General features: G+C 39.1%; 3 protein-coding genes across 3 annotated transcripts in view; 2 read left to right on the top strand and 1 right to left on the bottom strand.

The window, feature by feature from the left end:
* Nucleotides 1-16,809, bottom strand: part of LOC140722116 (uncharacterized) — a 265,387-nt gene that overhangs the window by 37,167 nt on the left and 211,411 nt on the right. The window lies entirely within an intron of this gene.
* LOC140722119 (uncharacterized) overlaps nt 1-16,809 on the top strand; it is a 1,111,870-nt gene that overhangs the window by 896,503 nt on the left and 198,558 nt on the right. The window lies entirely within an intron of this gene.
* LOC140722123 (uncharacterized) overlaps nt 16,552-16,809 on the top strand; it is a 161,951-nt gene continuing 161,693 nt past the window's right edge. The window contains exon 1 of the mRNA XM_073036926.1: nt 16,552-16,772. The gene's annotated coding sequence lies outside the window, so the exon portion shown is untranslated. The remainder of the gene's footprint in view (nt 16,773-16,809) is intronic.

The raw sequence follows: 16,809 nt of genomic DNA, 5'->3' as shown, positions 1-16,809 counted from the left end.
TGCACTTCCTCTGCAGCCAGGATGTCCTTCCTTAACCCTGGAGACCAAAACTGTACCCAATACTCCAGGTGTGGTCTCACCAGGGCTCTGTACAAATGCAAGAGGATTTCCTTGCTCTTGTACTCAATTCCCTTTGTAATAAAGGCCAACATTCCATTAGCCTTCTCCGCTGCCTGCTGCACTTGCTCATTCACCTTCAGTGAATGATGAACAAGGATTCCGAGATCTCTTGGTATTACTCCCTTACCCAACTCTATACCGTTCACATAATAATCTGCCTTCCTATTCTTACTCCCAAAGTGGATAACCTCACACTTATTCACATTAAACGCCATCTGCCAAGTATCTTCCCACTCACCCAGCCTATCCAAGTCACCCTGAATTCTCCTAATATTCTCATCATATGTCACACTGCCACCCAGCTTAGTATCATCAGCAAATTTGCTGATGTTATTTTCTATGCCTTCATCCAAATCGTTCATAAAATTGTTCACCGTTATTATTTAACAAAGGTTAGACTATCTAAAATATTACCTAGTATAGACAAACACTGTGATAGATGTAAAACTGAAGTAGCTACTTTGTCATATATGTTCTGTTCATGTTCTTCATTAAAATTGTTTTGGAAATCTTTATTTTCTGCAATTTCTAAAGCTCTGAAAATTAATTTACAACCTAATAGATTGACTGTTCTGTTTGGAATAGTTCCACATCATATTCAGGGTATTTCATCTTCAGATCAACATGCTAATTGCATTTGATACACTACTGACAAGAAGGGTTATTTTCTTAAAATGGAAAGATATTTCTTCCCCTACATTAACTGAATGGTTATCTCAAGTGATGTTATGTCTTAGTTTGGAACAAAAAAAGGATGTAGAACTTTTTGATCCTCGATTCGATTTTGAGAGAAGATGGGGTTCTTTTGCCAAATATTATCATTTAATTTGAATTATGCTATATGGTTTCCTTCCGGGTTGTTGATTCCTAATGGTTTTTTTCCCCCCTTTTTTTGTAATTAGTGGGTTTTTTTCCTAATTAGATGGGGTTCTTTTTTTCCTTCTTTTTTTCCATTTTTATATTTTACGATCAGTTTTTTCAGCTTTATTAATTGTATACATATTAATCTATTGAAGTTTTGTATCATTTTATAGCTGTAGAAGATTTTGTACAAATAAGAACGATTCTAAAAATGAAAAACGAAAATAATAAAACAATCACTGTAACACAGCATTACGGCTGCAGAGAAAGTGCAGTGCCAATAGACATATGGTGCAGGGTCACGTCGAGTTATATTGTGAGGAAGAGTCCATTTTATCATTCATTTGGCTTCTAACCACAGACAGGAAACCGTCCTTGAGCCGGGTGGTTCGCGCTTTAAGGCTTTTGTATCTCTTCCCCGATGGGAGAGCGGGTTTGCAGCGAGAATGTCCAGGTTGTGAGGATCTTTGAGTACATGGCCTGCTTTTCCGAGGGATGGGAAGTGTAGGAAGAGTCCATGGAGGGGAGGCTTGTTTCTCTGATGTTCTCTGCAGTTCCTTGCAGTCATGGGCAGAGCAGTAGCCATACGAAGGCGTGAAGTATCGACAAGAAGCTCAGAGACCTCGGCCTTCACCCTGCCTTGTGTAGCTGGATCCTGGACTTCCTGTCAGATCGCGGGCAGGTGGTAAGAGTGGGCTTCCTCACCTCTGTCTCTCTGATCCTCAGCACACATACCCCACAGGGTTGTCTGTTTAGTCCCCTCCTTTACTCTCTGTATTCCCATGACGTGTCGCCACCCACAGCTCCAATCTGCTAATTAAATTTACTGACGACACTACACTGACTGGCCTAATCTCAAATAATAACGAGGCAGCCGACAGAGAAGAAGTCATCACCCCGACACAGTGGTGTCAAGAAAACAACCTCTCCCTCATTGTGACAAAAACAAAGGAGCTGGTTGTGGATTACAGGAGGAATGGAGACAGGGACCAAATTCAACATTTCCAAGTCTGTTATTGGCATAAAATGCACATTTTAATGTTGATCATGACACAATGTATTTTATATATTGTTAATGACATAAAACATATTTACAGATCGTTACTGACTGAGAATCGTATAATTTGTGTTCCGTGTGTTATCTGAATGTACTTGCCTGTGATGCTGCCACAAGTCAGTGTTTCTCTGTACCTGCACCTTCCCGTACTTGTGCACTTGGCAATAAATTCATCAGGACCTGAGAAATCTCAGTGAGATTTGATTAGTGATGATCATCTTGGCAGCTCGGTAGGTCGAATGTATGAGACAGTACACTGTTAAATGCAAAACCCTGAACAGTGTCGATGATCAGAGGGATCTTAGACTCCAGGTTCATCGCTCCCTGAGAGAGACTGCACAGATTGATCGGGTGGTTAAGAAGGCAAATGGCATGGTTGTCTTTATTAGTTGAAGCATTGAGTTCAAAAGTCGGGAAGTTGTGTTGCGGTTGTTACGAGCCTGCGGTCGTACTGTGACTGTTTCTTTAAGAGCGCCGGCGTGAGGAGGCGGGGCTATGACGTCAGTCACAGGCTGACAGCGCTGGCTGTGGACAGAACCATAAGAGAGAGAGAGAGATCTGCAGACAGGCAGTCGTCCAGTCTAAAGAGAGAGAGAGACTGGAAAAGCTGATCGCTTCAGTTAGTCGCAGCTGAGGCTTGGAACTCTCCTATGCCCACAAGAGTGGGTTGATCGTCGGTACACGGAACCACAACGAATGTGTGTGGCTGTCACTTCGCATAATCCACAGGAGTGGATTTTGGAATATCTTGTGTTAACCCTTGCCTGGGTATGTTGTGTGGTAACCCCTGGAAGACGGTATTCCTGTGACAGGTCACTTTCGCTGAGAACTCGTATCTGGACGGATTCAACGGATAAGAACTTCGTCGACGGTTATTTTGAAGTAACGGCCGTTTTTCTACGTTTCACCCTGGATTACAAATATCTCTCTCCCATCATTTATTCCGTGGAGTACTGAACTTTCCTACTTTACCATCTCAAGACTGAGCTTTGTTCCCTCAGGCTCGATAGTCTAGGAATTATATTTACACACATATACACATAACACTGCTATCTTTCCTTTATTTCGTTAAGTTACTATATTATAAATAGATACTAATAAAGAGAGTGGTTTTAACATCAAAACCAGACTCCAGTTTGAACTCTATTGCTGCTGGTTCGTTTCTAAAATGTTACAGTTCGTAACACAGTTTTATAAAACTAGTTAGACCACATCTGGAGTGTTTCATACAGTTCTGATCGCCCCCATTCTTGGAAGGATTTCGGGACTTTGGACAGGGCGCAGAAGAGGTTTACCAGGACACTGCCTGGATTAGAGAGCATGAGCTGTAACGAGAGGCTGGACAAACTTGTGTTGTTTTCTCTGGAGCGGCGTAGGCTGGGGTGAGACTGGATGGACGTTTATAAGATTACGAGAGGAATAGATAGAGTGGACAGACGATATATTTTTCCTGAGGGTTGAAATGTCTAATACATTTAAGGCGAGAGGAGATGTGAGCGGCAATTTTGCTTCTTTCCACAGGGTAGTGGGTAGCTGGTTCTCTATCTGGGGATGCGAGACCAAAGCGGTCAGCTGATCCCGTTTCCTGTTCGCGTTTTTCTGCAGATCTGCAGCATCTGCGGGTCACTGCTCTACGTGTACGTGTAGCTTCATCTTTCCCCGTTCAGACAAGGCAGTGAGATCCATATCTGTCACGTCCTCTCGTTGTGGTGGACAATATGTTTTTTTCTGCAATATTTTCAGCATGTTTCATTTCACTGTTTTTATCTGCTGAAGTGCAGCCGATATTTCTGGGTGCCTGACCCGTTTATGTGAGAATTTAGCCCTTTCTATTTCTCTGAGCTTCTCATAAATGTCTACAGTTCAGTTAAGCTTCACTCCACTACTACCAAAGCAACAACCCAGTCAGTCAAATAGTCTACACAATAAAATAGTTTATTACATTTAAAAAATATATTTTTGTTCTATTTATATAATTTCACTACTTAAAATGTATATTCTTATTTTAAGTCACAATTGTGAAAATCTATTTTTATGAATTAGGTTCTACTGCTATCGCAGGGACAACGAATTTCATGACATATGCCGGTGCTATTAAACCTGATTCTGATATTGATATGGCAGACCCACCACCGGTCACCTGATCCCAGTTACTGCAGATCGTAATGCGAGATTGAAGTCTTTTCCATATATTTGCTTTCCACAGAAATGACAACAGTTCAGTTTCCTTCTGTGTTTTCCAGAGCAGAAGCTCAGTCTGTCTAATATTTCCACGTAATTAAAATGGGAAATTTGTTTATTCTCATAACGTACTGAGCTACAGTGAAAATCTTGCCTGACGTACCATCCACACAGATCGATACATTGCAACAGTACATTGAGCTGATATACGACAGAACAATAACTGTAACAAAGTATTATGGCTGCAGAGAAAGTGCAGTGCAGATAGACATATGGTGCAGGGTCACGTCGAGTTACATTGTGAGGCCGAGTCCATTTTATCATTCATTTGGCTTCTAACCACAGACAGGAAGCCGCCCTTGAGCTTGTCATTACTAATAACTGCAGCTCTTCTTTTTTTCTCACTTTCTCGTGGCACTAGACAGGGATGTCCATTAAGCCCTTTATTATTTAAACTTGTATTGGAGCCTTTTGCTATAACACTACGTGAAGCTGAAAATATTCTTGGTATCTCTATGAATGGAACCATACATAAGATTTCTCTTTATGCAGATGATCTTTTGGTTTTTATTTCAGATCTTGAGGAATCAATTCCTAATCTTTTGGAAACACTTAAAGATTTCGCTAAGTTTTCAGGATATAAACTTAACTTGAATAAAAGTGAATTGTTTCCATTAAATGTCCCTGTTAGTATATATAATGATATTCATTTTAGAATTGTTAATACATTTAGATATTTACGTATTATAATTACTAAAAAAAATGTAAAGATTTCTATAAAGCGTATGTAGTTCCTTTAATGGACGCCAGGAAATAACTATTTTCTAGATGCTATCCACTGACTTTTTCTTTAATAGGTCGTGTTCGTGCTGTGAAAATGATGATTTTACCTAGATTTTTATATATTTTCCAAAATATACCTATCTTTTTAACTAAAACATTTTTCGATCAAATTGACTCACTTATTTCTTCCTTTATTTGGAACAATAAGAGACCAAGATTTAATAAGTCTCACTTAGAAAAATCTAAAAAAGATGGTGAACTTGCACTTCCTAATTTAAGACTGTATTATTGAGCTGTGAAAATTAGACAATTATGTTTTTGGTTATATTGGCTTGATAAGAACCAAAAATCATTATGGGTTGATTTGGAATTAAAAGCTGTTAAACAATTTTATTTAACTTCAATTTTAGGAGCTCCATTACCTTTACAGCTCTCTAAAATTCCAAATTTAAATCTTTACCCGGTTATTAAACAATCACTACGGATTTGGGTTCAGATCCGTAAATTTTTAAAATTTTAAACAATTTAAGTTGTCTAGTTTTTTGCATCGAAACTTTTCATATAAACCTTCAACAACTGACTCTATTTTTCTCCTATGGAAAAATAAAGGGATCCATTCTTTTACAGATTTATTTTGTAATGGTCGCTTGATGACCTTTGAAGAGTTAATTAACAAATTTTCTCTCGCTCATACACATTTTTTGCAATATGTCAGGTGAAACATTTTTTACAACAATGTTTACCTAAGTTTCCATATTTACAAGAATCTGATTTGTTGGATACCATTTTGAAATTGAATCCCTTAGTGTAAGTTTCCATTAGCAGAATTTATAATTTATTTTTGTTACAAAAAGAGAACCTATCACTAAAGATTAAACAAGATTGGGAGAGAGAACTTAATATGACCTTTGTTAATGAAGTTCGAGTTTCGAAAAAACGTAAATTCTTCTTCTGTATGTGTCAACCATTGTTTATTTCGATTTAGACAATAGACAATAGGCAATAGGTGCAGAAGTAGACCATTCGGCCCTTCGAGCCTGCACCGCCATTTTGAGATCATGGCTGATCAATTCCTTATCAATACCCGTTTCCTGCCTTGTCCCCATATCCCTTGATTCCCCTATCGATAAGATACCTATCTAGCTCCTTCTTGAAAGCATCCAGAGAATTGGTCTCCGCTACCTTCCGAGGAAGTGCATTCCAGACCCCCACAACTCTCTGGGATAAGAAGTTTTTCCTTAATTCTGTCCTAAATGTCCTACCCCTTATTCTCAAACCATGCTCTCTGGTACTGGACTCTCCCAGCATCTGGAACATATTTCCTGCCTCTATCTTGTCCATCCCTTAATAATCTTATATCTTTCAATCAGACCCCCTCTCAATCTCCTTAATTCCAGCATGTACAAGCCCAGTCTCTCTAACATCTCTGCGTAAGACAGTCCAGACATCCCAGGAATTAACCTTGTGAATCTACGCTGCACTTCCTCTACAGCCAGGATGTCCTTCCTTAACCCTGGAGACCAAAACTGTACACAATACTCCAGGTGTGGTCTCACCAGGGCTCTGTACAAATGCAAGAGGATTTCCTTGCTCTTGTACTCAATTCCCTTTGCAATAAAGGCCAACATTCCATTAGCCTTCTCCACTGCCTGCTGCACTTGCTCATTCATCTTCAGTGACTGATGAACAAGGACTCCGAGATCTCTTGGTATTACTCCCTTACCCAACTCTATACCGTTCACATAATAATCTGCCTTCCTGTTCTTACTTCCAAAGTGGATAATCTCACAGTTATTCACATTAAACGCCACCTGCCAAGTATCTGCCCACTCACCCAGCCTATCCAAGTCACCCTGAATTATCCTAACATTCTCATCACATGTCACACTGCCACCCAGCTTAGTATCATCAGCAAATTTGCTGATGTTATTCTCATGCCTTCATCCAAATCGTTCATAAAATGTTCACCGTTATTATTTAACAAAGGTTAGACTATCTAAAATATTACCTAGTATAGACAAATGCTGTGATAGATGTAAAACTGAAGTAGCTACTTTGTCACAAATGTTCTGTTCATGTTCTTCATTAAAATTGTTTTGGAAATCTTTATTTTCTGCAATTTCTAAAGCTATGAAAATTAATTTACAACCTAATAGATTGACTGTTCTGTTTGGAATAGTTCCACATCATATTCAGGGGATTTCATCTTCAGATCAACATGCTAATTGCATTTGATACACTACTGACAAGGAGGGTTATTTTCTTAAAATGGGAAGATATTTCTTCCCCTACATTAACTGAATGGTTATCTCAAGTGATGTTATGTCTTAGTTTGGAAAAAAAAAAGGATGTAGAACTTTTTGATCCTCGATTCGATTTTGAGAGAAGATGGGGTTCTTTTGCCAAATATTATCATTTAATTTGAATTATGCTATATGGTTTCCTTCCGGGTTGTTGATTCCTAATGGTTTTTTCCCCTTTTTTTTGTAATTAGTGGGTTTTTTTCCTAATTAGATGGGGTTCTTTTTTTCCTTCTTTTTTTCCATTTTTATATTTTACGATCAGTTTTTTCAGCTTTATTAATTGTATACATATTAATCTATTGAAGTTTTGTATCATTTTATAGCTGTAGAAGATTTTGTACAAATAAGAACGATTCTAAAAATGAAAAACGAAAATAATAAAACAATCACTGTAACACAGCATTACGGCTGCAGAGAAAGTGCAGTGCCAATAGACATATGGTGCAGGGTCACGTCGAGTTATATTGTGAGGAAGAGTCCATTTTATCATTTATTTGGCTTCTAACCACAGACAGGAAACCGTCCTTGAGCCGGGTGGTTCGCGCTTTAAGGCTTTTGTATCTCTTCCCCGATGGGAGAGCGGGTTTGCAGCGAGAATGTCCAGGTTGTGAGGATCTTTGAGTACATGGCCTGCTTTTCCGAGGGATGGGAAGTGTAGGAAGAGTCCATGGAGGGGAGGCTTGTTTCTCTGATGTTCTCTGCAGTTCCTTGCAGTCATGGGCAGAGCAGTAGCCATACGAAGGCGTGACGTATCGACAAGAAGCTCAGAGACCTCGGCTTTCACCCTGCCTTGTGTAGCTGGATCCTGGACTTCCTGTCAGATCGCGGGCAGGTGGTAAGAGTGGGCTTCCTCACCTCTGTCTCTCTGATCCTCAGCACACATACCCCACAGGGTTGTCTGTTTAGACCCCTCCTTTACTCTCTGTATTCCCATGACGTGTCGCCACCCACAGCTCCAATCTGCTAATTAATTTTACTGACGACACTACACTGACTGGCCTAATCTCAAATAATAACGAGGCAGCCGACAGAGAAGAAGTCATCACCCCGACACAGTGGTGTCAAGAAAACAACCTCTCCCTCATTGTGACAAAAACAAAGGAGCTGGTTGTGAATTTCAGGAGGAATGGAGACAGGGACCAAATTCAACATTTCCAAGTCTGTTATTGACACAAAATGCACATTTTAATGTTGATCATGACACAATGTATTTTATATATTGTTAATGACATAAAACATATTTATAGATTGTGACTGACAGAGAATCGTACAATTTGTGTTCCGTGTGTTATGTGAATGTACTTGCCTGTGATGCTGCCACAAGTCAGTGTTTCTCTGTACCTGCACCTTCCCGTACTTGTGCACTTGGCAATAAATTCAACAGGACCTGAGAAATCTCAGTGAGATTTGATTAGTGATGATCATCTTGGCAGCTCGGTAGGTCGAATGTATGAGACAGTACAATGTTAAATGCAAAACCCTGAACAGTGTTGATGATCAGAGGGATCTTAGACTCCAGGTTCATCGCTCCCTGAAAGAGACTGCAGAGATTGATCGGGTGGTTAAGAAGGCAAATGGCATGGTTGTCTTTATTAGTTGAAGCATTGAGTTCAAAAGTCGGGAAGTTGTGTTGCAGCTGTTACAAGCCTGCGGTCGTACTGTGACTGTTTCTTTAAGAGCGCCGGCGTGAGGAGGCGGGACTATGACGTCAGTCACAGGCTGACAGCGCTGACTGTGGACAGAACCATAAGAGAGAGAGAGAGAGAGAGAGAGAGAGAGAGAGAGAGAGAGAGAGAGAGAGAGAGAGAGAGAGAGAGAGAGAGAGAGAGAGAGAGAGAGAGAGAGAGAGAGAGAGAGAGAGAGAGACTGGAAAAGCTGATCGCTTCAGTTACTCGCAGCTGAGGCTTGGAAATCTCCTCTGCCCACAAGAGTGGGTTGATCATCGGGACACGGAACCACAACGAATGTGTGTGGCTGTCAGTATAATCCATAGGACTGGATTTTGGAATATCTTGTGTTAACCCTTGCCTGGGTATGTTGTGTGGTACCTCTGGAAGACGGTATTCCTGTGACAGGTCACTTTCGCTGAGAACTCGTATGTGGACGGATTCCGCGGATAAGAACTTCGACGGCGATTATTTTGAAGTAACGGCCTTTTCTCTACGTTTCACCCTGGATTACAAATATCTCTCTACCATCATTTATTCCGTGTATTACTGAACTTTCCTACTTTATCATGTCAGGGCTCTAAGCTTTGTTCCCTCAGGTTCGATAGTCTGGGAGTTATATTTACACATATATACACTTAACGCTGTTAACTTCCCTTTATTTCGTTAAGTTACTATATTATAAGTAGATACTAATAAAGAGAGTGGTTTTAGCATCACAACCAGACTCCAGTGTGAACTCTATTGCTGCTGGTTGGTTTCTAAAACGTTATAGTTCGTAACACAGTTTTATAAAACTAGTTAGACCACATCTGGAGTGTTTCATACAGTTCTGGTCGCCCCCATTCTCGGAAGGATGTCGGGGCTTTGGAGAGGGCGCAGAAGAGGTTTACCAGGATACTGCCTGGATTAGAGGGCATGAGCTGTAACGAGAGGCTGGACAAACTTGTGTTGTTTTCTCCAGAGCGGCGCAGGCTGGGGTGAGACTGGATGGACGTTTATAAGATTACGAGAGGAATAGATAGAGTGGACAGACGATATATTTTTCCTGGGGGTTGAAATGTCTAATACATTTAAGGTGAGAGGAGATGTGAGCGGCAAGTTTGCTTCTTTCCACAGAGTAGTGGGTAACTGGACATCTGTCTGGGGGTGGGAGACCCTCCACCGTCACGTGATCCCGTTTCCTGTTCACGTTTTTCCGCAGATCTGCAGCATCTGCGGGTCTCTGCTCTACGTGTAAGTGTAGCTTCATCTTTCCCCGTTCAGACAAGGCAGTGAGATCCATATCTGTCACGTCCTCTCGTTGTGGTGGACAATATGTTTCTCCTGCAATATTTTCAGCATGTTTCATTCCACTGTTTTTACCTGCTGAAGTGCAGCCGATGTTTCTGGGAGTCTGACCCATTTATGTGAGAATTTAGCCTTTTCTATTTCTCTGAGCTTCTCATAAATGTGTACAGTTTAGTTAAGCTTCACTCCACAATTTCCAAGGCAACAATCAGTTCAAATAGTCCACACAAATAAAATAGTTTATTACATTTTTTAATTTTTATTTTTGTACAATTTATATAATTTAACTATTTAATATGTATATTCTTATTTCAAATCACAATTGTTAAAATCTATTGTTCTGAATTAGGTTCTACTGCTACCACAAAGACAACGAATTTCATGACATATGCCGGTGCTATTAAACCTGATTCTGATATTGATATGGGAGACCCACCATCGGTCACCTGATCCCAGTTCCCGCAGATCGGAAAGCGAGATTGAAGCCTTTTCTATTTATGTGCATCCCACAGAAATGACAACAGTTCAGTTTCCTTCTGTGGTTCCAGAGCAGAAGCTCAGTCTGTCTAATATTTCCACACAATTAAAATGGGGAATTTGTTTATTCTTATCACGTACTGAGCTACAGTGAGAATCTTCCCTGACGTACCATCCACACAGATCGGTACATTGCAACAGTACATTGAGCTGATATACGACAGAACAATAACTGTAACAAAGTATTATGCCTGCAGAGAAAGTGCAGTGCAGATAGACATATGGTGCAGGGTCACGTCCAGTTACATTGTGAGGCCGAGACCATTTTATCATTCATTTGGCTTATAAACACAGACAGGAAGCCGTCCTTGAGCTTGTCATTACTAATAACTGCAGGTCTTTTTTCTCACTTTCTCGTGGCACTAGACAGGGATGTCCATGAAGCCCTTTATTATTTAATCTTGTATTGGAGCCCTCAGCTATAACACTACGTGAAGGTAAAAATATTCTTGGTATCTCTGTGAATGGAACCATACATAAGATTTCTCTTTATGCAGATGATCTTTTGGTTTTTATTTCAAATCTTGAGGAATCAATTTCTAATCTTTTGGAAGTACTTAAAGATTTTGGTGAATTTTCAGGATATAAACTTAACTTGAATAGAAGTGAATTGTTTCCATTAAATATCCATGTTAGTATATATAATGCTATTCCTTTTAGAATTGTTAATACATTTAGATATTTAGGTATTGTAATTACTAAAAAATATAAAGATCTCTATAAAGCGAATGTAGTTCCTTTAATCGACTCCATGAAACAACTAATTTCTTGATGTAATCCACTTACTCTTTCTTTAATAGGTCGTATTCATGCTGTGAAAATGATAATTTTACTTAAATTTTTATATTTTCTAAAATATACCTATCTTTTTCTTTCTTTTTACAATATTTTTATTCAGAAGAAAAAAAAGATTTACAGAGTGCAACACATTCATATATTGTAATAAAATTGATCAAAATGTTATACCATAACACATAATGGTATACCACTCTGCAGTCAAAAATTTAAAGATAGGTCATACATCATAAAATAATTTTTTTATATATAAAAAAGTCAACCTCCTACCAACTTCCAAAGGAAAAAGTTGACGGATGACAATGGATAATTAGAAAAAAAAACATATTCACTTAAAAAGTGAAGATAAAAATATACATAAAATTCTGTGTACTGTTAAACTTTGTAAATTGGAAAAGTAATTTAGGAAAGGACCCCAAATATCATAAAAAAATTGTTTCGAATTTAAGACTGAGCAGCGGATCTTTTCTAAATTTAAATACGACATATTATCACGTAGCCATTGAAGATGTGTAGGAGGGTAGACTCCTTCCATTTAAGCAAGATTGCTCTCCTTGCTAAAGGAGAGGGAAAAACTAAAACCTGTAGGTTAGGATTATTTAAAGTTATATCTTCGTTTGCAATAATACCAAACAAGGCAGTAAGGGGCAAGGCAGTAATTGGTCATTTGACCAATTGTCAAATAAATTTGCACTCCCAAAATCACATTTTTACAGATATCTTCAAATTAGAGATTTTCTACGTTTCCAATTAGCTACTTTTCCGATAGGTCCTGATAAATATTTACTGGACGATCTTTTAAATTTAAAACCTTTTGTTAATGGTTCTATTACCGGTATCTATAACTTGTTGATTGATTCTAGACAAGACTTTTTAGATAAAATAAAAAAAGCTTGGGAGGATGACCTAAATTGTCAGATTTCTGATGATAGATGGAATAAAATTCTTAAACGGGTTAATAAATCATCTTTCTGTGCTCGTCATTCTCCTCTACAATTTAAAGTGGTTCATAGAGCTTATATTTCTAAACAGAAGCTCTCCAGTTTTTACCCGAATGTTTCTCCACTTTGTAATAAATGCAACTCTGCTGATGCCTCTTTAATTCATATGTTTTGGTTTTGCCCTACAATTGAAAAGTTTTGGCGGGAAGTATTCCATACCTTTTCACAACTTTTTAGGGTCCAATTTGACCCAATTCCCCTTACTGCCTTGTTTGGTATACCTATGTTTTTAAGTAAAAAAAATTTCGATCAAATTGACTCTCTTATCTCTTCCTTTATTTGGAATAATAAGAGACCACGAAATAATAAGTATCATTTACAAAAATCTAAAAAAGAGATGGTGGACTTGCACTTCCTAATTTAAGACCGTATTATTGGGCTGTGAATGTTAGACAATTATGTTTTTGTTTATATTGGCTTATGGGTTGATTTGGAATTAAAAGCTATTAAACAATTTCATTTAACTTCAATATTAGGAGCTCCATTACCTTTACAGCTCTCTAAAATTTCACATTTATATCTTTACCCGTTTATTAATCAATCCCTACCGATTTGGGTTCAGTTTCATAATTTTTTTAAAATTTGAAACAATTTAATTGTCTAGTTTTTTATATCGAAACTTTTCATTTAAACCTTCAACAACTGACCCCATTTTTCTCCTGTGGTAAAATAAAGGGATCCATTCTTTTACAGATTTATTTTGTGATGGTCGATTGATGACCTTTGAAGAGTTAATTAACAAATTTTCTCTCGCTCATATACATTTTTTGCAATATGTTCAGGTTCGACATTTTTTACAACAATGCTTACCCAAGTTTCCATATTTACAAGAATCTGATTTGTTAGATACCATTTTGAAATTGAATCCCTTAGAGAAAGTTTCCATTAGCAGAATTTATAATTTATTTTTGTTACAAAAAGAGAACCTATCACTAAAGATTAACAAGATTGGGAGAGAGAACTTACTATGACCTCTGTTAATGAAGATTGGCTTCGAGTTTTGAAACACGGAAATTCTTCTTCTATATGTGTCAACCATTGTTTAATTCAATTTAAAACTGTTCACCGTTATTATTTAACAAAGGAGAGACTATCTAAAATATTTCCTAGTATAGACAAGTGCTGTGATATATATAAAACTGAAGTAGCTACTTTGTCACATATGTTCTGGTCATGTTCATCATTAAAATCGTTTTGGAAATCTTTATTTTCAACAAGTTCTAAAGCTCAGAAAATTAATTTACAACCTAATAGGTTGACTGTTCTATTTGGAATAGTTACGCATCATATTCAGGGTATTTCATCTTCAGATCAACATGTAATTTGCATTTGTTACACTACTGACAAGAAGGGCTATTTTATTAAAATACAAAGATATTTCTTCCCCTAAATTAATTGAATGGTTTTCTCAAGGAATATTATGTCTTAGTTTGAAAAAAAGTAGAAGTAGAACTTTTGATCCTCGATTCGATTTTGAGAGAAGATGGGGTTCTTTGCCAAATATTATCATTTAATTTGAATAATGCTATATGGTTTCCTTCCAATTTTATTTTTTCATAAATGTGAAATGGCGATTGATGATTTAATTTTTATATTTAGATGATGGTTAAACGTATTGCTCCGGGGTGTTGATTCCTAATGGGTTTTTCCCCTTTTTTGTTGTTAGTGGGTTTCCCCCCGAGTTAGATGGGGTTCTTTTTTTCCTTCTTTTTCCTATATATATTTTCCATTTTTATATTTTACGATTATTTTTTTTTCTTCAGCTTTATTAATTTTATACATATTAATCTATTGAAGTCTTGTTTCATTCTATAGCTGTAGAAAATTATGTACCAGTAAAAAGGATTCTAAAAATGGAAAATGAAAATGACAAAACAACAATGTAACAAAGCATTATAGCTGCAGAGAAAGTGCAGTGAAGATAGACATATGGTGCAGGGTCACGTCGAGTTACATTGTGAGGTCGAGTCCATTTTATCATTCATTTGGCTTCTAACCACAGACAGGAAGCCGTCCTTGAGCCGGGTGGTTCGCGCTTTAAGGCTTTTGTATCTCTTCCCCGATGGGGGAGCGGGTTTGCAGCGAGAATGTCCAGGTTGTGAGGATCTTTGAGTACATGGCCTGCTTTTCCAAGGCAGGGGAAGTGCCGGCAGGTGCTAAGTGTGGGCTCACTCACCTCTCTCTCTCTCTCTCTCTGACCCTCAGCACACATACCCCACAGGGCTGTCTTATTGCCCCCTACTTTACTCTCTGTATTCCCATGACGTGTCACCACCCACAGCTCCAATCTGCTAATTAAATTTACTGACGACACTACACTGACTGGCCTAATCTCAAATAATAACGAGGCAGCCGACAGAGAAGAAGTCATCACCCCGACACAGTGGTGTCAAGAAAACAACCTCTCCCTCATTGTGACAAAAACACAGGAGCTGGTTGTGGATTACAGGAGGAATGGAAACAGGGACCAAATTCAACTTTTCCAAGTCAGTTATTGACACAAAATGCACATTTTAATATTGATCATGACACAATGTATTTTATATATCGTTAATGAATTAAAACCTATTTACAGATTGTTACCGACAGAGAATCGTATAATTTGTGTTCCGCGTGTTATCTGAATGTACTTGCCTGTGATGTTGCCATAAGTCAGTGTTTCTCTGTACCTGTACCTTCCCGTACTTGTGCACTTGGCAATAAATTCAACAGGACCTGAGAAATCTCAGTGAGATTTGATTAGTGATGATCATCTTGGCAGCTCGGTAGGTCGAATGTATGAGACAGTACACTGTTAAATGCAAAACCCTGAACAGTGTCGATGATCAGAGGGATCTTAGACTCCAAGGAGGCGGGACTATGACGTCAGCCACAGGCTGACAGCGCTGACTGTGGACTGAACCATAAGAGAGAGAGAGCGATCTGCAGACAGACAGTCGGCCAGTCTAAAGAGAGAGAGAGAGACTGGAAAAGCTGATCGCTTCAGTTAGTCGCAGCTGAGGCTTGGAACTCTCCTATGCCCACAAGAGTGGGTTGATCATCGGTACACGGAACCACAACGAACGTGAGTGGCTGTCACTTCGTATAATCCATAGGAGTGAGTTTTGGAATATTTTGTGTTAACCCTTGCCTGGGTATGTTGTGCGGCAACCCCCGGAAGACGGTATTCCTGTGACAGGTCACTTTCGCTGATAACTCATATCTGGACGGATTCAACGGATAAGAACGTCGTCGGCGGTTATTTTGAAGTAACGGCCTTTTCTCTACGTTTCACCCTGGATTACAAATATCTCTCTACCATCATTTATTCCGTGGATTACTGAACTTTCCTGCTTTACCATCTCAAGACTCTAAGCTTTGTTCCCTCAGGCTCGATAGTCTGGGAATTATATGTACACATTTATACACTTAACACTGTCAACTTTCCTTTATTTCATTAAGTTACTATAAGTAGATACTAATAAAAAGAGTGGTTTTAACATCAAAACCAGACTTCAGTGCGAACTCCATTGCTGCTGGTTCGTTTCTAAAACGTCACAGTTCTTAACACAGTTTTATAAAACTAGTTAGACCACATCTTAAGTGTTTCATACAGTTCTGGTCGCCCCCATTCTCGGAAGGATGTCGGGGCTTTGGACAGGGCGCAGAAGAGGTTTACCGGGATACTGCCTGGATTAGAGTGCATGAGCTATAACGAGAGGCTGGACAAACTTGTGCTGTTTTCTCCAGAGCGGCGCAGGCTGGGGTGAGACTGGATGGACGGTTATAAGATTACGAGAGGAATAGATAGAGTGGAAAGACGATATATTTTCCTGGGGGTTGAAATGTCTTATACATTTAAGGTGAGAGGAGATGTGAGCGGCAGGTTTGCTTCTTTCCACAGACTAATGAGTTGCTGGAGTCTCTGCCCGGGTGGAGAGGGGGTGTCGCCAATCCTGACACGTGATCCCGTTTGCCCCTCCCATTTAACCGCAAATGGGCAGCATCTGCGTGTCTGTTTCCGAGGCCCCGCCTCCCGATGATGTAACAATCTCTTCGCGCATGTTCACAGTCTCCGGGTGGACGGTGTTTTCCTCTCCGTTCAGAGCTGAAGTGGGTCGGCTGTGTGTTCGCGAAAGACTTTCGTCTCTTCCGTCGGGATCACTGTCTGCGGGCCGAAGATATCACTTTCCCATCGGTGAGTATTGAGACCGATCCCGAGCGGGGAGATCCGA

Source organism: Hemitrygon akajei, unplaced genomic scaffold (assembly GCF_048418815.1).
Source record: "Hemitrygon akajei unplaced genomic scaffold, sHemAka1.3 Scf000069, whole genome shotgun sequence".
In the NCBI taxonomy this organism is placed as follows: domain Eukaryota; kingdom Metazoa; phylum Chordata; class Chondrichthyes; order Myliobatiformes; family Dasyatidae; genus Hemitrygon; species Hemitrygon akajei.
This window is presented reverse-complemented; position numbering and strand designations above follow the sequence as displayed.